Source organism: Lepisma saccharinum, chromosome 28 (assembly GCF_977018435.1).
Source record: "Lepisma saccharinum chromosome 28, izLepSacc3.1, whole genome shotgun sequence".
In the NCBI taxonomy this organism is placed as follows: Eukaryota; Metazoa; Arthropoda; class Insecta; order Zygentoma; family Lepismatidae; genus Lepisma; species Lepisma saccharinum.
This window is the reverse complement of record NC_139256.1, coordinates 32,125,017-32,151,174: the sequence shown is the minus strand read 5'-3', so window position 1 is coordinate 32,151,174 and position 26,158 is coordinate 32,125,017. Positions and strand designations below refer to the sequence as shown.

At 41.0% G+C, this 26,158-nt stretch overlaps 1 protein-coding gene across 2 annotated transcripts in view; it reads left to right on the top strand.

Annotated features, from left to right (window-relative positions):
• Unc-76 (fasciculation and elongation protein Unc-76) overlaps positions 1-26,158 on the top strand; it is a 528,078-nt gene that overhangs the window by 177,315 nt on the left and 324,605 nt on the right. For both annotated transcript variants that reach the window (XM_083114105.1, XM_083114104.1), the window contains exon 3: positions 14,262-14,302. The gene's annotated coding sequence lies outside the window, so the exon portion shown is untranslated. The remainder of the gene's footprint in view (positions 1-14,261; positions 14,303-26,158) is intronic.

The window sequence follows — 26,158 nt, the reverse complement described above, 5'->3', positions numbered from 1 at the left end:
CTTGCTGCTTCGGTGTGAATTTTCAGTGCCACTTGTTGTCTATCGATTGCAGCTTGTTGCCTTTCGTTTCCCCTTAGGGAAATTTCAGACAGAAACAACAAGCAACACGCGACACATGTCGCTTGGGAACTAGCCAATCAAGAGCAACGTTTTACACCATAGCGGCAAGACCGGCCGCACAAGCCTGCGTTCGATTGGTGAAACTCTCAAGCGATGCGTGTCGCCAGTCGCTTCGGTTTGAAATCTCCCTTAAGGAAACATTTACGCGACAAGCGACACGTGCCGTTTGGGAATGAGCCAATCAACAGCAACAATGCACACCGTAGCGGCATGACACTTCGTGCACGTGCATCTTGAGAGTTTAACCAATCGAAAGCAGGCTTGGGCCGCTTGTCTTGCCGCTACGGTGTGAAACGTTGCTCTCGATTGGCTCGTTCCAAAGCGACATGTCTCGGGTGTCGCTTCGGTCTGAAAGCTTCCTTAATAGCTTCACTAAGCTTCGAAAACACATTCGATTGGTTTCTCTTGGTTCTGAAACAAGAAAATTCCAGTAGGTAGCGTGGGAGGGGAAGGAAAGTCTGCAGTATCTTCTCCAGAGGGAGCTGGCTGGAGGCTCCAGAAGACGGGGGAGAGAATTGAACTGTGGTGCAATCTTCTTCCGTTCCTTCTAATTCCCACCCCAAAGGAAAACAAGTTCTGCGGGAGGATAGTAATTGGCTGTTTCGCTTTTCCACCGATATCGTGTCTTGCCCACAAGAAAAGATTACTGGTAACTCCATCTTTTGAGCTTATTTCTCCCTTTTTCATTTCTGTTGCCGATTCGATGCAGCGGAATGGTCAGTCCAATGCGCTACTGTCCAGGGTTCGAATCCTGCATAAGACATGTTGGAATGAAAAACTGAAGAGAAATTAGTCTGAAACGAGCTAGCTCGGTTATTTACTGTACAGAGGAAAATCTGTAAAGCTCCTGCTCATTGCAATATGCACTTTAAAAAATGCTAGCTTTAAACCGACAAACACGCTGGTGCCAAGAGGTTCACTACATTTTGATCACCTATAGTGGAGTCGCTGTTAGAACAGGTGTCCATTCACAGCGCAGAACTGTTATTTTGACAAAATCCTGTTTCCCTGCTGGCTGCTTCGGGAGGAGGGATATTTATGTTGCCGCTTCTTGCCCAAGCAGTAGGCCTAATTGGTTGTTTGACCGAGAGTTCCTTCGTAGGTAAACGCGGCAACAGAGGGTCACAGCCATGAAGGCGGTCCCCGCGCCGGCTGAAACGCCGACTCCATTTCAGTTACCGCAGTGGCGTTAAAATTATGTTAGTTATAACCATTGATTTGTGTTATTTCAACATCACTGATGTTTATTATCACATGGTAAATTTTGCTTCGCTTTTGTGCCACTGTTAACCAATCGCGAAGATGAAGATGAATGATAATATGATGAAACTTTAGGAAGGGACACACTCAAAAGCACCCATGCCCTTCTGGCTTTGCAGCACGCTGTGCTTAAGAATGCTGAGATTATGTTGACCAACATGTTGTATGGGCTTCCTGGTCGATATAGTTCGAAATATATGATATGATATAATTTCGGGCATCGAATCATTGACGAGCTCGGACACAGAGCTACCACATGTCTACGCAAGAATTGGCAACATCGAAGAGACATGTGGTGGGCACAGGCTTCTTCACTCCTCGTCAGAATTGTGAGAAAGATGAGGTCCCAGTGTCTTTAAGTTTGTCCGGAATATAAAGAGACTAAAAAAGACATATAAATGAGAAGTAATTAAATAAAAAGGCAGAGAAACAGAATAAAAATATAGAAAGGAAGAATATGAGGAAAGAAGGAAGACATACAGAAGAAAACAGAAATAAAAGAAGAATGTAAGAAAGGAAGGAAGAAATACAGAATAAAATCTAGAAAGAGAGGAAGAATGTGAGAAAAGAAGGAAGAAATACAGAATATAATCGAGAAAGAGAGGAAGAATGTGAGAAAAGAAGGAAAAATACAGAATAAAATCGAGAAAGAGAGGAAGAATGTGAGAAAAGAAGGAAAAATACAGAATAAAATCTAGAAAGAGAGGAAGAATGTGAGAAATGAAGGAAGAAATACAGAATAAAATCTAGAAAGAGAGGAAGAATGTGAGAAAAGAAGGAAGAAATACAGAATAAAATCGAGAAAGAGAGGAAGAATGTGAGAAAAGAAATAAGTAATACAGAATATAACCGAGAAAGAGAGGAAGAATATGAGAAAAGAAGGAAGAAATACAGAATAAAATCGAGAAAAGAGAGGAAGAATGAGAGAAGAAGGAAGAAATACAGAATAAAATCGAGAATGAGAGGAAGAATGTGAGAAAAGAAGGAAGAAATACAGAATAAAATCGAGAAAGAGAGGAAGAATGTGAGAAAAGAATGGAGAAATACAGAATAAAATCGAGAAAGAGAGGAAGAATGTGAGAAATGAAGGAAGAAATACAGAATAAAATCGAGAAAGAGAGGAAGAATGTGAGAAATGAAGGAAGAAATACAGAATGAAATCGAGAAAGATAGGAAGAATGTGCGAAATGAAGGAATAAATACAGAATAAAATCAAGAAAGAGAGGAAGAATGTGAGAAAAGAAGGAAGAAATACAGAATAAAATCTAGAAAGAGAGGAAGAATGTGAGAAATGAAGGAAGAAATACAGAATAAAATCTAGAAAGAGAGGAAGAATGTGAGAAAAGAAGGAAGAAATACAGAATAAAATCGAGAAAGAGAGGAAGAATGTGAGAAAAGAAGGAAGAAATACAGAATAAAATCGAGAAAGAGAGGAAGAATGTGAGAAAAGAATGGAGAAATACAGAATAAAATCGAGAAAGAGAGGAAGAATGTGAGAAATGAAGGAAGAAATACAGAATAAAATCGAGAAAGAGAGGAAGAATGTGAGAAATGAAGGAAGAAATACAGAATGAAATCGAGAAAGATAGGAAGAATGTGCGAAATGAAGGAATAAATACAGAATAAAATCAAGAAAGAGAGGAAGAATGTGAGAAAAGAAGGAAGAAATACAGAATAAAATCTAGAAAGAGAGGAAGAATGTGAGAAATGAAGGAAGAAATACAGAATAAAATCTAGAAAGAGAGGAAGAATGTGAGAAAAGAAGGAAGAAATACAGAATAAAATCGAGAAAGAGAGGAAGAATGTGAGAAAAGAAGGAAGAAATACAGAATAAAATCGAGAAAGAGAGGAAGAATGTGAGAAAAGAAGGAAGAAATACAGAATAAAATCGAGAAAGAGAGGAAGAATGTGAGAACAGAAGGAAGACATACAGAAGAAAATCGAGAAAGAAATGAAGAATGTGAGAAAAGAAGGAAGAAATACAGAAGAAAATCGAGAAAGAGAGGAAGAATGTGAGAAATGAAGGAAGAAATATAGATGAAAATAGAGAAAGGAAGCATGTGAGAAAAGGAAGAAATACAGAAGAATATAATATAGAAAGTAACGAAGAATGTGAGAAATGAAGGAAGAAATACAGAAGGAGGAAGTAGAGAATACAAGAGTGTCAGAAAAGATGGAACAAAAGCAGAAAGATAAATGAAAAAGGAAAAGAGAATCGTAAGGCATAACCGCCGAAGCACAGACTACCTGAAAATATTTCGTCCACACACGAAACCAATCCAAGGAAAACCTGACAACGCAACGAACGCCGTAAGTGGCGCTGCTGTCGTGGATTGAACCAAAACAACCAAGTTTGACTCGCGTGGTACTTCCGGTGTCAATTTAGATTGGCCGCGTTGCTGTTTCATGCGAAGTTACGCCGCTAGTTTCTTCGGGGAATTTAGCAGCCCTGCCAAATGAGAACCTCAAAGGAGGCCTGCGTCTATTCTGAATTATTCATGCTCTCGAGGAGGGGGAGTTTAAAGAACATGGATTTGCAGAGCAGCGCCGTATCCTATGTACGGGGGAGGGGGGAATGAAGCCTTTAAAGCCAGCCGCTAGAAAAGCACCATCAACAGGGATTCTGCTGGATAAAAGAGGAACGCGATTTGGAAGTTAAGTCTCGATTATGGAGCGTTCCTGGCTATCTTAGTCTGACTCCAAGATTCACAAACCTTCCATTATTTTCACTTAACGTTCACTAAATACTTATAAGTTGTGCTCATATTCACATTTTTGTTATCACGTGACCGATGTCCAATAGTCCAATATTCCAATAGAGAGGCCAGGGGGGGCACTTGCCCCGCCTGAGATTTCTGGAAAAAGTTAATGTAATTCGAATGGAGATATTTTATAACAAAAGATATTGTTTTCTGTGACTTCCAGGCCGTAAATTACAGTACCTAATATTATTATTATTATTATTATTATTATTATTATTTGAAGTAGGGTTACATTTAAGCTTACAGTCTATTTTACACTGCTCTTTGTCAGTATACAGTTATGCAAATTACTAATGTACGTAATTTTTAGAAAAAAACATTAGTAGTATTAGTAGTAGTAGTAGTAATAATAATAACAAAAATAATAGCAAGAATAAAAGTAATAATAATAATAATAATAATAATAATATGACATTGTCTCCCCCCCCCCCCCCCCCGCCTTTCGCTCTTGCCGAAGTCCCACTTATGTTCAACACGTCTGCCAACGGCACAAGTAACTTTCATTCAGTTTGTGATGATCATGAATTTAAGTAGAGAATAATATCTGTTTCGCATCAGCAAAATTCCACCCCTCAAAACAACACGTGAGATGAGAATATCAATGGACAATTTTCCTACTAGTATATTTACCTTTGGTTTAAATCCACTTTAAGCACATGTGGTAATCGGGAGTGGGCCTACTGTTTAAAGTGTGATTCGAAACGCTATGTGCCTTCATCGGGTATCGAACCCGGGACCCCTTTATTACAAGGCGACGACGTTACCACTGCGGCATCGGGGAGGCCGTATACAAAAAGCTTCATAGATAAAATAAGTAATTAGAGTGTGTGTGCATCCTGATATAAAATGGATTTGTTCTGTATTCAAGATTTCTCAAAAATAAATTTTAAAAATATCATGAATACAGTTCAAAGACAGTTCGCTGTGTGATTCAATACAAGGAAAGCTTACTCTTAGTAAATTTTGCACCTCAGAACATTTTTATTCTATCAGAAAATCTGTCCAAATCATTTAACAATGACAACTCGTTAGCAAGTTCTTGCATTCTTACAATTGGGAGTTTCCCGTGTACAGTGGCATGCTTATGTAATACCAAGATAATTGTCCATCGCCCTGTTCATACTCCTTGTTTTATGCAATGAGAATTTCAAGAATTGAAACAAAACACTACATAAGCTTCTGAGCAGTTCAGAACGCCACCTATCCGCAACTCTGTGGAACTAAATATTAAAGAATGGATCATTCTAATAAGAATTGAGCACGAATCTAGTCTTACGGAATGTTCACACCTCCATGTTCTCCCAAACAGCGTTCAAATATTTAATCAATAAACTCGCGTAACAAGGGAACTAACTTTCCCTAAGATAAAAATGGAAGAGTTTCAAGGACGTAGCGCGCAAGTCGAACTCCAAAAGTGGAACGTCCTTTGTTTCCGGGCGGTTGAGTCTTCCGGTAAATGAAAAAAAAATCGGCCAGGGTTTCGAAATCTGGTGAAATGCCAAAGGGGTCGGCGCCTCTTGTCAGCCGGTGACATTTGCTTGACCTTTTAGACAATGCATTGTCTAGCGGCGCCTATTCTCATCCCTGGTATAGAGAAACTGATTTATGGGGATATTGATCAGTGACGTGCTCAGGAATGTTGTATTGGGAGAAGGCCTTCTTATTTAGCAGTTGATCCCTAAGAAATTTGGCATAATCTCGTTAGTAATCACTAGTACTAGGATTTTTATGCCTTAAAAATCACCAAAATATGCAAAATAAAATATGCTCTTATGACCTAAAATTTTACAAAATATGCCCTATAATTTTAAAAATATGCCCTTATAACTGGACTGTTTCAAACATGAATATCTAAATGCTGAGATATTTTGACACGTCCTTTCCCATTGCACTAATATTTATTGTTATTAATTATCTTCTCTCTTGTACAATGTTTATTGTTCTTTAATCTTAATTTCTGTAATTTACCTATCACTGATAATGTCAGGATAGTGACTAACCTGGATATACTTCTCTTGTTAAGAGCTGTTGCCATGGCAATTACAAGTGTGTTTTGTCTTGATTTTGGAAGTTCGTGCTCGGTTTCAATTCATACACACTCCCACGACAAGTCATAGTTTTTATTAATATATTAAGAACAGGACACTTACGTACACCAGCACATTTAACAAAAATAAAAATTAAAACTCAAGAAAATTGTAAATGTGGCAATAATAATCCTGATGCTCAACATTTAATTCTAGAATGTCCAATCTATTCAGATCAACAAATCATACTCTACAAAGGTTTACAACGTTTATAAATTCCATTTCCAATATCACTCTTATCCATTTTAACAGATTTATCCCCTTCATTAATATGGATGCTGTATGCATATTCTCGAAAATGTAGACTTGACATATAAAGTGATTTTTAAGAAACAGCAAAATGGACAAAAAAAAGTGAATTATTTATAATAATGGTTATATATTTGTGATTCCCATTAATTTGTGAGACTAACTATCAACTTTAGAAGAAAACATTAAAACAAATAAAAAACAATAACGATGTCCAAAGTCGACAAGATAATGCTGACAGGGATAAAAAGAAGAAGAAGAAGAAAAAGCTCGGTTTTTGAATAGAGTGATCAAGTTGAATTATAAGAAGTTTAATTTATTTGAGTGACATGGATTCTATGTTAGGCATATAAGTATTTAGTTTGCAAAGAAGTAAAATAGACTTCCTTTTTCTTAGTGCAACCTTAACTTTGATTTTTATTTGACGAACTAACAGAGAGATATTACCCCATACCCTGAGAGGCATCACGCGAATGCTTTCGAGTCTTTCATGTGAACTTATTATTTGCTTTTTTAGTTAAATCATGTTCTTTTGACTAAAGAACGTGTCAATTTTCACATCTTTAGTTCACTTTATGGACCCTGAGTTGCAATGCGCAATGAATACTTTCTCTAAATTTTCAAATAAAAATGAAAAAGTTTTTGCTACAGTCCAAAGGGAAAAAACTCTCAAGTAAAAATGGGAGTAAGAAAGAATCCGCTCCGAAAATGCCTGTATATTTCTTGAAAATGCAAAAATATGCTGAATATGACCGAAAATCCAGGCCGCGGTGGCTCAGTCGGTAACGCTCTACCATGCTCAAGGTCCCGGGTTCGATCCCCGGCCGGTTCAAGTCCGGGAACTTTTCTAACGTTGGAAGCGGCCCCGGCGTCCACCCAGCGTAGAATAACATGGGTACCTGGGGAAACCCTGGGGGGTAAAGGCGGCCAGGGGCGTGATGCTGATCACATCACCCCCACTCATGACCGGATCATGACCCCCACACCCCCTATACGCCTTCATGGCGTCATGCTAAGCATAGGGGAGCATTTTACCTTTTTTAGCAAAAATCCATCAAAATATGCTCCATCACGCAGAAATGGCCAAATATGCCAAAATATGCCCTTAAAAAGCACATATTTTTTTTAGTTTCTTCACAATACGAATTTCTATATGTTTGGGGAACACATCACCCTTACCACAAAAAATATGCTAAGTCATAAAAATCCTAGCCTTAGTAATAAGGATCCGTGTCACTCTTAAGGTGAGGAGATACAGTTACGCACCATGTGTGCATTTATTTGAATATCGTCAGAATGAGCAATGCTACTGAAGAAAAACGTGGGAGTACAAGAGAGTATGAATTTCTCCACATGTGGCAGGCCGAAGCGTTTTTCAAAGTTGATTATTAAGCTAGATACGACCTGTAAAAAATATGACGAATAAGAATTTTCGGAATCCCATGCATTCCTTATGGAGAATCAACTTCAACATCAAGTTACGGCTAATCAAATGCGAGTTTCGACTTTCCTGCATGACAATCACTTCTTCAAACTGCCCTCTTCCCGTTGATATCATTTTCTATTCCATCGGAAGTTTGATGTTCCCAAGAGAACAAATCAAAAAATACTCCCATATGCCCAATGCATTTCTACTTGCCTCCTGGCAGTGTTGCCAAACCTGGTGCGCATAAAAGAGCTAAATTTCACCTTAAATGGAGTTAAAACTGACTTTCAAGGAGCTAGATTTACCAAGTTCTTCCTAGAGTAATGTTAGTTGTCAAAGGGATGGGGCGCTGCTATTACAGTTAACTCTAAATTGATGACAATTTCTTAGTTTTCACCATCTAGATCCGGCGGCATCACCCATCTCATGGGCGTACGAAATCGAAAATAATGGATTCCCTAATAACAATATTATGCCAATTTCACGTCAACACGACGCTATAAAAAAGTAGCTGGGGATGTAAGAGGGGGTGAGGTGAGGCGACGCAGCCAATATAACAATATCACGTGACGTGCAAAATGTATAATCATAGCAAAAGTTGCTCTATGTGGGCCGGAACCAGTGATGGTATCATAGTGAGGCACGGGGCGGGTGCTCCAGTTCACAGGCAAAGAAGTGCACGAAAGAGCTAGATTTGGCTCCAAGAGAGCTAAGTTGGCAACACTGACTCGGAGGGAAAAGCCGAGCGGAAACTGTCTCGCATGTCCTTAAAAGCAAAATCTCGATCCCATCTTCATCCGATATAATCAATACAAGAAGTTAAAATATTTATGAAAACAAACTAAATACATAATTTTGTGTAGGAGAGTTGAGTTTTCTAAATAATTTAAGGCGTTAACCGTTAGCTACCTTACTTTGATTCCAAGAGTAACGCGTTTCTGTTAACGATAGTTTGCATCTAAAAGTAACGCCCTACCTTGCCATGAAATAAGAGCGTCAATCTGTTTATACCAGCATTCCAGTTAAATCCACATGCAAGATTGGTTATGCACCGTGAGCTGCGTATGTAAAGGCATGAATCTTAATATCAATTATACTCTGTTCCAGGAATCTGTGAAGCAGTGCCGCGCATAATGGTACAGAAGGGGAGAAAGCGAGTGGGCGGAGCATTCACTACCCCTCTCACGCGTTTATTGGTCGGGGAGGTGGGGACTGTACTGAGTGAAGCTACCCCCTTCACATTTCAACGTGCCGTGATTAATTGAGTTGGTGTTTTAAGTTCACTTTATGAACGTTAAGGCTAATCGGGACTTGTCCTACAGTCTAATGTGGGATCCGAACTACTATGTGCCTCCACTGGGTATCGAACCCGGGACCCCTTGATTACAAGGCGACGACTCTATCACAGCTCCATTGGGGAGCAACATGCCGTGATGTTACATGAAGAAGGCCCCATACAAGTCGTGGAGGTATGTGCTCAGCAACACGCTCCGCCTGCCTTTACACCCCCTCTTTCTAACCGAGTACAAAATTATTAGAACTACGGAACCGTAGCTGGTAAAATCCACATATGAAATTACCCGCCCCAGGAATCGAACCCGGGTCTCCCGCGTGGCAGACAGACCTCTTCACCGACTGACCACCTGTGCATCAAGAATAGATACTGGAAATTTCCCCTCGCTAGAAAATTTTAAATTAGCGCACTGAGCACATCTCTTCTCTACAATGATCGCCAAGCTTACTGTTTAAAAGAGCCTTACTTACGTTTTTCATTTCCAAAGAAAATCTTTAAAAACTACATCAAAGGGTCTTCACTTAACAAGGAAATGTGACTCCCCCTTTTGCAATGCAAAATAATCTAATAATGCATATGAGATGGGTAATGTAATGTTGTTAGCAGGACTCCAGTGCATAATTATATTCAAACCAATAACCACCCTTTTTTTAAATATCCACTCCAGTCTCGAACAAGCCCTTAACGAAGTTCGAAGATAACTTTACCCAAGCGCGTACATTATCTGCAGGATCCAAAGATGTAGAGATCGAGAGATGTGTTAAATTCACAGGTAATATAGACATAGGCGCCGTTACATAAGGGCAGGGGAGGCATTTGTCCCTCCCTGTCTTTTTCCTGAATGTTCGTTTTTGATTCTGCAAGACAGGGAAAATGCTGACAGCAAATTTACAGAGACAAGGTTCGAGTTCAACAAATTTGTGAGCACACTGATATGGTGAGGGGTGGCGCTTCCACGTGGGACACCCAATTGTCAATGTCACTTCTGGACTGCATTTTGCAGACTAACGAGGCTCTGGTGTCTGTGTTTTGTCCTTATGTGAGCTGAGTGCACCTTTACAGCCTCTGCTTTTAAACGAAATCAGAATGTTTTAGCTAACGACATTACAGTTATTTTAGTTACGGTAACGGGCTGGACCCCGTATCATGTGACGGGTGCAAAATAGCCTAAGCGCTGACGCACCCAAAACTTTTCAATTCGAATTCAAACGCTGCACTTCACGGCAACAGTAACGTAAAAATTACCTATCAGAAAGTGTAGAGTACCTTCGTCGGCAACTTTTATTCTAGAGTGATTGACTTATTTGGCACATAGCCCAGGTGTCTCCAGTTTTCGATCCGGGAATAGCTGTGTTCAGTGGCTACAATTAGGAGAGTCTGTAGAGAAGTTGCCCCGCCACTTTTGGCCACTTTTGCCGCTCACCAACTGTCATTCCCCCAAGATTTATTATTATTATTATTATCAAGAAACAGTGTTAAATATAACGCACATTTCAAAGTACGTAAGTAGTACGATAAAGCCGCTTCACAAACATCAAGTGGGTCTCAGTGTTGCCAACTCCTATTTGTAGATTAGCTTCGCCTGTAAAATATCATATGGTGAAATTTTCTTGGGGTGAGTTGGCAACACTGAGACCCACTTGATGTTTGTGAAGCGGCTTTATCGTACTACTTACGTGCAACATATAACAATTCACGCATAACTAAATTCAGGAATCAAAAAGAAAATAATATAAACCAATATATAAATAACTCATTATTACTAACTCTTCACTTAATAACTTCTAATTAATAATAATATACTAATTACAATGAAACTCTATTAAATTAATCAAGTCCCCGCAGCTGTTACAATGTCATGTCACCGAATTAGTCAAACCAACACGGTTTTAAGAAGAAGTATTGTACTACGAGACGTGGGCTGAATTGTCCGATAGCTACGTGCATAGGAGTATCATATTTATCACGCATTGTTTAAGCGCTTCGCGCTAAAAACACATTTATAATTAGATATGAAGGTTAGGTTAGGTTGAGTCAGGTTAGGTACGTATAGCGTACTAATTGAAGGTAGTCCGTATAATACTAAAGTACCCAAAATTTAGTTAACTTTCCTTGTATTGAATAACACAGCAAACTGTCTTTAAACTGTATTCATGATATTTTTAAAAGTATCTTAACAAAATTAGCTAACTAACCAACTAACTAACTCTATCTCTAGCCTTCTTAAACCCGAAGGTTCATGGCTGGAGCAATACAGGCCTTCCATCTGTCCCTATCTTGAGCAAGATCTATATACTCTTTTCCATCCCTACCGATTTCCTTTAGGTCTATCTCAACGTTGTCCCTCCATCTTCGTCTTGGCCTTCCTACAGGTCTCTTACCATCAGGTTTCCCAACAAGAATCCTGTGAACTCCTCTTTCTTCTCCCATTCGTGCCACATGGCCTGCCCACCTAAGTCTTCTTGATTTAATTATTCTAATAATATCTTGACATGAATACAAATTATGTAGTTCTAAATTATGTAACCTTCTCCACTCACCTGTCTCCTCATCCCTTTTAGGTCCAAATATTTTCCTAAGGATCTTATTTTCAAATACTTTCAATTTATGTTCCTCTTTCAATGTAAGGGACCAAGTTTCACATCCATATAATACTACAGGCAAAATTACTGTTTTGTATATTTTAACTTTTAGTTTCTTAGATATTAAACGAGAAGACAAAAGTTTATGAAGAGAGAAGTAACATACATTTCCTGAATTAAGCCTACTTTTTATTTCCTCTGTAATATAATTTTCATTTGTTAATATTACTCCTAAGTATTTGAATTTGGAAACTGGTCCAAACGAGTTGTTATCAATAATTAGATTTTCATTATTACCTAACACTTGGTTTCGGCCTGTAAGCATATATTTAGTTTAACAAAATTAGCTGGCTCCCAGAATGGGTAAACATAAATCCAAGTGTGTAAAATTTTAAAAACAATATTGTACTACCATGTTTTTATTATAATAATTATTATTATTGTGTATTTTGAATAATAAACAGAAAAGAAAAGAGAATAGAGGCGGGGGAACCTTATAAATTCAGAAAAACTGACGTCCTGGTTTATTAAAAGGCACCTGAACATAAGCGCATACCCTCGAATGTATGCGGATGGAGGCGGGCGTACTTCGGGGGTTCCCGCCTTTATATACATATTTTCTTTCTGTCATTGCCCCCCGTTTCGGAACCAAATCGCCGCCACTGTCTGTGTTGTGTCGCCTTCTACAAGTGAAGGAAGTGATAACTGATCATATAGCTATTTATGATGTGTTCAAATATTTAGCTTTGCTTTTAGTGTCTCATAAATTACAGTGTTTCTTAGGTTTCCCTGAGTTTGCCCCTCCCTGTAAAAGTTCCTGACGGCGCCCATGAATATAGGGAAGATACTTTCTAAAGAGAACACGTACGAAATCGATCACTAAAAGCCGATAAAATGTCTGGTTACTCTGTATTTAGACTTTGTATAATAGACCCGTATCCAAATTGTAGCAAAGGTCTCATTTTCCACGTATAAGAAAACAGTTCCAGAATACTCCTAATGCGTCGGTGGATGACGTTGACTGATCCTGTCTCCAGGAACGTTCTCTCCCCAGACAGCAGCACGATCTCGATGCGTTAGGATCATTCTGGCACTGTTTACTGTGAAAGTTCGGCCACCTTAACCCTCGTTTCTATCCGGCCCTCTGGATTTCTTCCTACTTTAATCCTTCAATCTCTCCTTTCACCTCACCCTGGGTGCCAAGCGAGCAGATTATATTTGCGCCGGAATTACAAAAGGGGGGGGGGTTCACACAATAATTTATATTTGTATGTCCCTGGTTCGTTTACACATGTACAGCAAGTGAATATACAGGTTGTTAAATGGACAGTACCGTAGTTCTTGAAATTATAACATTCTAGTAGGATATATTGGTTTATTATACGTAGTTATATATATACATATTTTACATAGCTTTTCCATGTGTGTCTGCATAGACAAAATTAACAAATCTCTAAATCAATATAATTGCGCACCTATGGCTTAACCATCAGCACTTCCTTTACCGCAGAGTTAGCATAACTATCTCTGCGGGCCTATCCTCAGCTTAAATGATATTCCGTTCATTACAAATGCGTTTCCTTACGCCTTCACTCCTTCTTTTCGGCATCAATTATTAAATACGGAAATATCCACATAATCAAAGCTTTTTCTAAAAGGGGACTTGGGACAGCAACAGGGGTTGGCTTAACCAAATGCTACATTATTATATCCAGTCTAGCCACCATAAGTGGACTAAACTTGAGGAGACGTTCCTCTTTCGTCGATCGATGGGGAAACACTGTTTTTTTGCTAGAGCCCACTGGCTCTTTTTATAGTCGGGGTAAACGTCCGTGGACGTGGACCCCGTAGCGTTAGAAAATTCCACTGCAACGGTCTTTTGAAAGACAGCTAGCTCCCCCAACCGGGGAGATAAAAAACAGGGGAATCTAATATCCAGCAAAGCACAATCCAATAAGCACATACACTTACATGCAGAAATAACATAAAAGTACACTCATGGAAACATATTACTTAACCCTACACCTTGTAGCCGGCCAGCAATTAATTAACATATTACCAAAACCAGTAATGGTCAATCCGACCGTGACATTACTCACACCTGGAAAATGAGTCATTTGTTACAATCACGCAGTCATAACTTTTTACTGGTTAAAGATACGTCGAAAAAAACATCACCATTGCATTTCTCGTGAAATTCTAGCCTGATTTAATATTTCACATTACCCCCTTCCCATTTAAAACTCTTGCGTTGAATTCAACATGGCGACCATCAATATGGCGGACATCCCCTTGGAACACACCAATAAGGCTCCCCTAGGCCTAAGCTGTTTCTATCATGACCAATTGCACCAAGCCTAACTCCTTTACATTTTATGGTGAGTGTTAAGAGACTTTTGAATCACCCTGTACATTCTGTATAATGTGTGTGTGTGTGCAAAATAACTGGCCATAATTGAAACTTTATCCGTTTCATTTCAGAATACCTTGGAGCTAAAAGCACGAAAGGACTACAAAAAAAGGTAAGTCCTTTTCCTTCTGTAAGTAGCACTAAGAGCGCTTTCGTCATCCACATTACTGTAATGTTATGTACATTTCTTTATCACATTTCCTAGTCAGTGAATTACTGTTCTTATGATTAAGGATGTCCATAATGCCTAAGAGTAAAACCTCTGTTGCCCTCCCCACAAGATATTGTAAAGGTTTTTTTATTTATTTTTTATTTATTTTTTTAGGTGCTAAGCCTTGCACATTCCAACAAGCCGTGAAGGAATGTGCGCCCACACATTCACAAGCTCAGTCATTTTGGGGAGGTGGTATGATCCGCATGGGCCACCTTCAACCCCCTGCCGAGTTGCTCCCATTTATTTGAGGCTGGGTGAACCTCAGAGCCGCTCCATGCTGGAAATCACTCACCCCGGGTATTGAACCTTGGTTCCCGCGTGGTAGTCAGACAGCATACCGACATAAAATACTTGGAGACATAAAACAACAACAATCATAAATTCTGTTGGCGTTCAATCAACCACAGCTACATATATTATGAAGAATTGCATCATTGGCAACAAATTTATAAATTTTGATGTGTGAACACATCCATTCAGGATTTATCCTTTTTGCACTGTGCAAATTTATCGGTTTCCATGGGCTTCAAATTCCGAGATTTCATTGCAGATAATCCTTGGGGATAGAGGTAGCTGGGCCGTGGTGCTGATAACAACACCTCCAGTATATCTGAGATCGATAATGTGGGCCCTATCCAACACCCTCTATGTGTCTTCATGGCACGGTGCAATGAACGGAGGAAAGCTTGAAGCTTAACGCCCACTGAGACGCGGCAACAGAACTTCTGTGTCTGCTTCTATTGAAATCAAATGGTGTAACGCCCACTACAGGGAGACGCGGGGAACCGAAGCGGGAATTTCCGTGCCTAATTCTGCAGGTTATCTTAAAAGTTATCGGCCACTGAGACTCCGGAAACGAGTCTGTTGCGTTCTGTTGCCGTGTCTCTCCGCGTCTTAGTGGGTGTCAAGCTCTTGTCGCCATCTTTCTTCTACCTAAAAGTAAAAACTTTTTGATCTACCCTCATACATGTAAAAACTTATTTGATCGGTTATTTGCACGATAAATACAGAGTAATAGGGATAAATTCCAATTATAAATGTGTTTAGCAGGGAAGCGCTTAAATAATTCGTGATAAATATGATACTCCTATGCACGTAGCTATCGGACAATTCAGCCCACGTCTCGTAGAACAATAGTTCTTCTTTAAACTGTGTTAGGTTGACTAATTCGATGACATGACATTGTAACAGCTGCAGAGAGAGAGACCTTCAACACGCAGGGCTCTTCCCGTGCGTGACTTGTTTTCCTGGGAATTAATTAGGATGATTCTAATTAGCAAAATCACACAGGATCGTCGGACGTGTTCGGTATTGCTTTTTTGTCCCTGTCGGAGCTTCCAAAACCAATCCACTCCCGGTCGCCAGGAACGTGTTTATTGGTCGTAAACTATCCAGTGGTGACCTACATGCTTGCGCAAGCATTGACGTCAGAACGGGGTTCGAAATTTTGCTGTGTACTTTCTGATATTTGAAACAGTGTGTGCGTGAAGTTTATGTTAAGGTTCTTAGTTTTGTATACCCGTTGCAGGATTCACAAGAAAGGCGTTTACAGTAGTTTTGTCCTGCTATTTCATCCCCTTCCCTTTAGATGCGTTGGTTTGAAATGTAGTATTATGTGTTTCAACAATGCTATTTTCCATTTCATTATTATATTTTCTTATTTTTGTCTTCTTTTTCGTTCTTCTCTCTCCCTCTCTCTCCCTCTGTTTCCCCCTCTCTTGCATCTTTCTTTCCTCTTTTTCTAGTCTGTTGCAGGCTTTCCACTTTTCCATGTTTTCACACTTTCCCTTTTTCTTCCCTCTATCTGATTTTCTCTCTTTCTCTCTTTATGTACTTTCTTTATATTCCAATGTACGTGTATATAGGTTAGGTTTGTGTCGCCATATATGTTCTTTGTTTAGAACGCCTACCTGCGTTTGTAAGTCAGTAATAATCCATTTCTACATTCGTGTTGCTATAAACCGACCGTGGTCGTAGAATATTCTCCCTAAATTTTCAGGCACTCGGTTTTTGCAGACACCCTATACCATACATTACCAAAATATGCATCTCAACCCTCTTTTCAATCTCTATATACAGGGTGTCATTTTAATGGCGCCCACGGACCACGGAAACGTATAGAGGACATCAAAACAAACAACATTTCTCAGTAACATTTCTCTCGTTGGTGCATCATTTCGGCGCTACAGTCGTTCAAAAAAGCCCGTTTTGACGCCTGAATGCTGGCAACCACACACAACATTTGATTGTATTTGTGACGTCATATCCCGTCGTGAAGCGATGCGTTCCAGGGTTGCCAAAACACTCATATTCTGTCAAAAATGACAGCTACAATCAGCCACATTATGTACCGTAAAAAAAAACACGAGAAAACACGTTCTTTAACCTAACAGGAAGTAAACAAACGACACGAAAACTGGTAGAAAGAAAACAGAATTCAAGTGGAAGTGGTCATTACGAATTTTGTCTCAGCTTACATTTCAAATATTTGCAAATCTAGTTACCAAGTTGGCATCTACAATTTAGTCTATCCACTTCGTCCTTCTGATACTAGTTGTCTGTGACACACTGAACAGATGACAAAATAGAAATAAAAGAACTCAAAATTCCTGAGGTAAGCAACACATAATATAATGTATATTCAGGGCATTATGAGGCAAGTGACAAAAATGGTTGAAAATACAGGGATATAAGTAGTAGTACTACAGAGTGTCCGAAAAGTCACGCAACCCGGTGTTTACGACCGTATAACGGAATAGCGAAACGGAATGAGAAGAAACGCTTTCTGCCAAGAGAATGCCCTGTATATTGGGAAAATTTAGAGAGACAAACATATGTAAGAACATGCATGTTTTAATAACAAATAAGCAAAGTGTTGCCAAAGGCGGAAAAAAAATATTTGCAAATCGTGTATATTGATGCACAGAACTCACTGAGGTAAATTATTGCAACATTTCACAATACCAACGAACAATTTGGATGGCCATCTAATGAATTTGACAGAAAAAGAACTTTGACGAAGTTTCAAAAACATTGCAGAAGGGAATAAATGGGCTGTTCCAAAAATCGATGTTTTCACAATATTACGAGGGACACTGGCAACACTGTTGGTGTCACATGTCACTAACAGACGTGTTTCACCTCAGGCTATCACACTAAGGCACTTTTAACGACAAAGGAGAAAGTTGGTTATTCTCGAACATATGCAATAAATTACATACACCTTGCAACCCTGAAATGTGGGTATCACTACAAATTAAAGCAAATGTTCGAAGTGTCCACCATTTTCTTGGATACATAAGTTGGTTCGCTTGATCATGTTCTCAGATACCTTCCTGAGGGTTGCAGCACCGATATTATTAATTTCCTGTGTAATGTTTCGTTTCAGCTCCTCCAATGTTCTGGGTCCCGTTTGGTATACTTTCCCCTTTAAGTAACCCCACAGAAAAAAATCTCCAGATGTTAAATCGGGCGGGCGACTGGGCCATAAATCCTTGGATATTAGACGATCACCAAAAATTTCTCTCAGCATACGAAGAGATTCATCAGATGTATGGCAAGTTGCTCCATCCTGTTGTAGCCAAACATCACGTTCGTCTTCTTCCAGGAGAGCAACGAATTGCATTATGAGATCCCCGTACACAGCAGTATCCACTGTTGTCTCAAATAATAACGGTCCCACAATACGACGTCGCGATATTCCACACCATCCACCGATTTTCGGAGAGTGCAAGGGTAGTTCATGCAACTGATGTGGGTTTTCTGTCGACCAATGCCTGGAATTTTGGCTGTTGACATACAGATGGGGGACAAAATAATACGAACACCTGTGAAATTATAGAAAATCTTTATTAATATGGGGTTGGACCACCCTGTGACTGAAGTACACTTTGTATGCGACGTGGGATGGACGCATAGAGGTCATGCACAATGTTTAAGGGAATATGGAGCCATTCTTCCTCCAGAGCAGTCTCCAATTCCGAAAGAGTGGCTGGAGGAGGACTTCGAGCATGCAGTTTGGACTCCGAATATCGCCACAAATGTTTTATAATGTTCAAGTCAGGAGACTGTGGGGGCCATTCAAGATGTCCTACGTCATCGTCATGTTCTTCGAACCATGTTTGGACAGACCCAGTAGTGTGGATAGGAGCGTTGTCGTCTTGAAAAAGCGGCCGCTCCCCAGGATATAAAATCTGGACAAAAGGATGGAGATGATCCCCCATAATGCTCCGATAATGATTGGCGTTGATCTTCCCATGCAGAAAAACAAGTTGACCCACACCGTGCTAAGATATCGCACCCCATACCATAATGGACCCACCTCCATGCTTCACAGTCGGCAAGAGGCAGTCAGGATGAAACGCATCTCGTGGCGTTCTCCACACATAAACGCGCCAGGTGGTCTGAAATAACGTGAATGTTGATTCATCAGACCAGATGACTTGTTGCCACTGCCGTGGGGACCAAATTCTGTGAGCTCTGCGCCATTGGCGTCGCTTGACAGCATTACGTGATGTCACCAAGGTCTTACGAATTGCCACTCTGCCATGAATGTTTGCAGCATGGAGTTCCCTTTTGACAGTTTTGGTTGAAATGGGGTCCTGAAGATGCTTGTTCATTTCAGATGTTATCTCAGATAACGATTGCTTGTGCTTTCGGGCCACTATGCGCTTCAACACCCTCCTATCCCGAGCAACAAGCTTTGTATTTCGTCCACTGTTGTGCTTTGAAGACGCCATCTTACCTGGTGTTGTGTACGCTGTCATAACGGCTGATACTGTGTTCCTTGCACAATCCACAGGGTTTGCGGTTTCCATCACCGTGGCTCCAGCTGAACGTGCTCCAACAATCATGCCTCTTTGTAACTCTGTCAGGTCTGATATTGCAGCGTCTCTTGAGAGCGTACGATACACGCATGCACCACCAATGACTGCAGTTGACAGACTAATACCTTCCCCTTCACGACCACTAGGTGGCAGACTTCAGTGCCAGGTGGTGCTGCTGTACTGCTGGTGTGAAATGTGGCATACTTTTTCACAGGTGTTCGTATTATTTTGTCCCCCATCTGTACCTATCCAATTGAAACCACATTTCAGGGTTGCAAGGTGTATGTAATTTATTGCATATGTTCGAGAATAACCAACTTTCTCCTTTGTCGTTAAAAGTGCCTTAGTGTGATAGCCTGAGGTGAAACACGTCTGTTAGTGACACGTGACACCAACAGTGTTGCCAGTGTCCCTCGTAATATTGTGAAAACATCGATTTTTGGAACAGCCCATTTATTCCCTTCTGCAATGTTTTTGAAACTTCGTCAAAGTTCTTTTTCTGTCAAATTCATTAGATGGCCATCCAAATTGTTCGTTGGTATTGTGAAATGTTGCAATAATTTACCTCAGTGAGTTCTGTGCATCAATATACACGATTTGCAAATATTTTTTTTCCGCCTTTGGCAACACTTTGCTTATTTGTTATTAAAACATGCATGTTCTTACATATGTTTGTCTCTCTAAATTTTCCCAATATACAGGGCATTCTCTTGGCAGAAAGCGTTTCTTCTCATTCCGTTTCGCTATTCCGTTATACGGTCGTAAACACCGGGTTGCGTGACTTTTCGGACACTCTGTACAAGCTGTCCGACGACTGTGTTTATCTATGCACCGGATACACATGTAATAGTTTCAACTATGAACGGGGCAGTATATTCGCTACTGATTCATCATTAGATTCTTACTGTGGTTGTACGTGTTTTAGCCGTAATGTAACAACGTGAACCGTGGATACTTCCGTTATCAGCACAAAAGTACCACAAGACATCTGGACACAAACCTGTAGATATCAACCTTGCAACGAGATTTGCAAATATTTGACATATAGCTGGGTGTAAACAGCCACATGTAAGCTGTAAGTCCAATAAAATGTATTGTTGTTGTTGCTGATATTTGACATGTAGGCTGAGACAAAATCCTATATTGACACTTCATTTTGAATACATTTTTACCATTTCTCATATCGTTGGTTCACTTCCCCCTTCCCCTGAGATGACTGCTGATCTTCTGTCTGGTTGGCTATGATGTTCGGTCTACTGGACGCGTTTCTCGATTCGTTTTACACCTAATCATGTGGTTGGTAGTTTGTCAATTTTCACAAAATTTGTGTGTTCCTTGCAACCCTGCCGTACGGTGTTTCGCTGCAGGAAATGACGTCACAGATACGATCAAATGTTGTGTTGGGTTGCCTACACCCAGGCGGCATAAACTGTCTTTTTTTAACAGCTGTAGCGTCGAATCGACGCACCAACGAGAAAAATGTTACTGAGATTAGTTGTTTGTTTTGATGTCCGAACGCCTGGAGCAATTTCAACCAAACTTGGTACACGTATCACTTGCAATCTGGAAATAAATACTGTGGGGGTAAGACCCCCTGGCACCCCTAGGGGTGGAGCGGGAAGATGTGACATGTAAAAATAATCGAGAACCACCGATATTAAATTCCGCACAAACAGACATCCCTAACTCTATGCAATCCGCACAACGATAGTGTTTCTCGGGTTCAGACTGTGTTGCGAATGGAATCCATAGTTTTCGTGACACTCCCAATGCGGTTCAACTCCAGGTTCATCACCTATCGGCATGGGGGGTGAGAGGGGGTGAAAAATAGAATGCCACAAATGACCTAGATTAGTGTCGAATCCATAGTTTTCGGAGTCGCTAAGCTAATTGGTGACATTCACGATCACATTTAAAATTAGTTACATTTTACACTATAGTTAGAATTCATTATTTTCCTGTACAAGATTGGGATAAATAAATACCCGGGCAACGCCGGCTAATCAGCCAGTAATGTATATTTTCTTACATAATTAAAAGCTACGAGAAGTGAATTCACTTCAATATATTGTGTAAATACTGCCTTATTGCACGCTCAAACTAGATTGTGGCAGCCAGCATCGCTTCCGGGAGATTTGCGGGTCCTTGACAAATATTACCTTTCCCCCTTTATATTTCTTTCCTTGCTTGCAGAATGGGCCGTAAGATGGCTCTGACTTCCATGGAACTTGGCTAAGTAAACAGCGAGCGCCATCTTGAAGACGAAACACTCATTAAACGAGCGTAAAATCTACAGAGGACCTTAGTTCCGAATCCCTGAGTTCTGGCACAATATCGAAGTTTCTTAATAAGGCCAAAACGATCCCGCGGGGTGGGGGAGGAAATGCAATGTACAGAAAAGACGACAGAAGTCGAGATGAGCTTCAAATTACACACAGCAAGTTTTCATTCGGTGCTGTTTAATCTCGTAATTATAATCCATCTTCCCTTACAAATATTTGCCGCACTGCGACGTTTCTGTACTACAATTTCGGGTACGTTCCATTCTGTGAAATACACTGAACGGGGTTAAAAAAAAAGTACACGGTCTGGCAACCCGCTTCGTCAAACCTCAGCCGAATTTTAAACAAGCCAACAGGCGAAAGTCCTTTGTTAGAAAACGCTGATAACATTGTTCTACTTGTTAACAAAAGACGTTTGTGGCATTTGGAGACAATGGCTGTGACGGAATCATGTGCTTGCACACCAGAACCATCTGGCGGTAGACATATTAATTAATTTCAGGCAAACACAATTCCTCGTGTGTCTATATTCTTAATCTTCCGCCTCTCCCATACTTTGAAGTTTGGAAATACGCACAACACGGTGCCAGTCTAGATCAGAGGTGTTCACCCTCCGGAGGGCGACCCTCGTGAGGGCAGACCTCACCCTCACCCTCCGGAAGACTTGTGAGGGTGAGGGCGGTGGAGGGCGAGGGCGATTGCGATCTCGGAGGGTGAGGGCGGTGGAGGGCGAGGGCGATTGCGATGTCGGAGGGTGAGGGCGGTGGAGGGCGAGGGCGATTGCGATGTCGGAGGGTGAGGGCGGTGGAGGGCGAGGATGAATGCGATGTCGGAGGGTGAGGGCGGTGGAGGGCGAGGGCGATTGCGATGTCGGAGGGTGAGGGCGGTGGAGGGCGAGGGCGAGGGCGATTGCGATGTCGGAGGGTGAGGGCGGTGGAGGGCGAGGGAGAATGCGATGTCGGAGGGTGAGGGCGGTGGAGGGCGATTGCGATGTCGGAGGGTGAGGGCGGTGGAGGGCGAGGATGAATGCGATGTCGGAGGGTGAGGGCGGTGGAGGGCGAGGGCGATTGCGATGTCGGAGGGTGAGGGCGGTGGAGGGCGAGGGCGAATGCGATGTCGGAGGGTGAGGGCGGTGGAGGGCGAGGGCGACTGCGATCTCGGAGGGTGAGGGTGGTGGAGGGCGAGGGAGAGAGCGATGTCGGATGGTGAGGGCGGTGGAGGGCGAGGGAGAATGCGATGTCGGAGGGTGAGGGCGGTGGAGGGCGATTGCGATGTCGGAGGGTGAGGGCGGTGGAGGGCGAGGATGAATGCGATGTCGGAGGGTGAGGGCGGTGGAGGGCGAGGGCGATTGCGATGTCGGAGGGTGAGGGCGGTGGAGGGCGAGGGCGAATGCGATGTCGGAGGGTGAGGGCGGTGGAGGGCGAGGGCGACTGCGATCTCGGAGGGTGAGGGTGGTGGAGGGCGAGGGAGAGAGCGATGTCGGATGGTGAGGGCGGTGGAGGGCGAGGGCGAGAGCGATCTCGGAGGGTGAGGGTGGTGGAGGGCGAGGGAGAGAGCGATCTCGGAGGGTGAGGGCGGTGGAGGGCGAGGGCGAGGCCGATCTCGGAGGGTGAGGGTGGTGGAGGGCGAGGGCGACTGCGATCTCGGAGGGTGAGGGCGGTGGAGGGTGGTGGAGGGCGATGGAGGGTGATGGTAATGGCGGGGCTGATCGAGACGTGAGGAGATAGGATTAAATTAAAATTATTTTTGTTTTCATGAGTAATTATTATAAATTTCCTTTACCCAAAATAATATTTCCCTTTTTTCGATAATGTCTTGTTCCCATTGTAGCTTATATTGCTTACTATTTGACCTGACATCGAATGGAATTCAAGCCTAATTCCAAGAATTGCCTGCACATTCCTCCTTGCTGGTAGACATCCTGCCTGTCTATTGAACCATGAAGAATGCACCGGAAGAATGCATACGAAAGCTTCCGCGGAAAGTGAAGAATGCTGGTTCTTTATTTTCCAGCAGATATATTCACTTGACTAGAAGAGCTTTACTTTGACACAGAAAAAACAATCAAATATATTTGAAGCTCTCTTTGAATAAAGACCTTAAAAGGGTAGTAATATTCGGAGATATATGAATCCATGCGTAACGTAAAACCACACATAAGCACCAACTAACTTCTAGCCCTGACTTTGAAACAAAATTATTAAATGTTGAAAAACACATGCCTTCAATTTTTTTTTTCAAGTTTGTTTCTTTTCAAATCCGTGTTTTATATGGGCTTTAGTGCTTAGAAATCTGTGTTCCTTCTCAGTAAATTTGAAAAGTTTATCTGGGTGTAAGGGGTGGTGCTCCTTCCACGTTGTGCACCCAATAGTCAACCTAACTTCGACGTAGAACACCCTGGAATGCAGACTAACGAGGCTCTGGCGACTGGCCACATGGTCAGTATAATTCTGTGTGTTGTCCTGTTTTTTGTCCTTATGTGTGCTAAGTGCTCGTCTCGTTTACAGCCTCAGCTTTTAACGGAAGTCAGAAGATTTTAATATTTTATGATTTTAGTTAGGCGACGATAGAGTTGTTATTTGTAACGATAAGGGGTATAATGTGACGGGTGCAAAATAGCCTAAGTGCTGACGCACCCAAAATTTTCAAATCAAATTCAAATTCAAATTGAAAAGTTTATCGGTCATTTCATGTCAATTCAACCCGACCATGGTACCTGTGATCTCAAATTTTGATGAAAATCGACACATTTAATCCTTACATGATATTGAGAAACTACTTTCTTTTTCACTTGTCTGGTTTCATATTTATAGCCCCTCGAACTTTCAGTGATTCATCCTTTCTTCCATTCACATAGCCTCCAAGTATGAGCTGGGCCACCCCGATGGCGCAGTGGTAGCGTCGTCGTCTTGAAATCAAGGGGTCCCGGGTTCGATACCCGGTAGAGGGACATGACACAGTGGCTCGGATCCCACGTTAAACCATAGGTTCAGACACGATTAGCCTTACTGTGCATATAGTGGACTTAGCCTTACTGTGCATAAATTAGACTTAAAACACCAACTCAACTCAACCCAAGTATGAGCTTCGCTGTCTTGGAGAAATAATTCTATCCCTCTTATAAATTTTTCAATGTTTCTTAAACTTTACAACAATGTTAACCAAACAATAAGGATTCCAGAAAAGAATATTTCAACATTTCACACTTATATTTTAGTACACTAATAAATTAATAAAGTAGTATTTTCTAATATTTGTTTTCCGAAAACATGGTTTACTAAAATTTCCATCATCATTGAAAGTGAAAGGTGCAACACCAACAAAAGCATTTTTGTACTGAACTTATATGATTTAACTTACCCAGAAATAAAATTGACGGCTTTTTCATTCATTCTGAAAATATGACAACTTATTTCTGATTTTTTTAAAAAAATGACTACAGGATTTTATATTTTTCAAATTAAGATAGATCTAAGGATTTCAAATATATAATTTTATTTGTCACAGTCGTTTGTGTTTATTCCTTAAATGGATATCGCCGGGACGTAATAACTTCATATCGACTGAGTGTTTCTTTCAGGGGCGGCACAATTATGGGGGAATATTCCTCACTTACACCCCTCTCCCCCACCAAAAAAATCCTGCGGATGTCCATGAATGTTAGTGATTATTTGATTGAAAGCATAACCTTATAATTACTTATATTAGAGTGGGTGATTATGTCCAGGCCCCTTGACCGACAATACCCCTCAAGAATTACGTCAGTTTCTTTATCAATAGGTTTAGACTTTGATGTAATATAAAATGTGTTTCCGAGTGCAGAAATCACAAATAACAGGAGATATTTGATCCCAAAGTATGGGCCGTGTAGGTAAAATAAAATCTACCTCATAGTACTTTGACTGTACAGAACCAGACAGTGGCGGCGATTAGGGAGAGCGAGGTGCGGGCAACTGCCCCCCACCAACTGCCACTTTTGCCCCTGCCGCACTATGCTAAACCTTATATACCAAGGGAAAATAAACTGCCCTTGTCCCCAGTTTTGGAACCCAATCGACGCCACTGGAACCAGAATTTCACCTGCAAAGGTGAGGAAAAATTGGGTTGAAAAAGGTCACAAAATGAAAATCTTTGGAATGTGCTCAAAACATATTGACTATGTGAAACAGTTTTTTTTTTTTTAATTACAACTGAAATTGTATATAAGGCTGCTCTTACAATGTTGTTTATTCCCCTCCCTATATATCTGTGCGTATTGGAGGGGGATTGTGGGTGGTAGGGGAGCTAGTTCTTGCCCCTCAGCTATCAACTAGCATGGCTTAAAAATCGGTGCAAATGAACAAATTACATTCACAAAATGCCGAATTCACATAATAAGCAACATTAAAATATGCTGCAATTTAGCCAAATATATGACTACAAACATAAGAAAATAAAAAGCATCACACGAGCCTCCCCAATGTCGTAGTAGTAACATTATTCCTATTATACCATCTGAGCATACAGCAACAAACAACACTAATCCCATAATATTCGCAAACTGTCATGGAATAGATTTTTGGAATATTTGTAAGCAAAGAAATGAATGTGGATGGCAAAGGGAACTAAGTATTTTTGTCATCAAAGTCACCAAAGCGATTAAATCT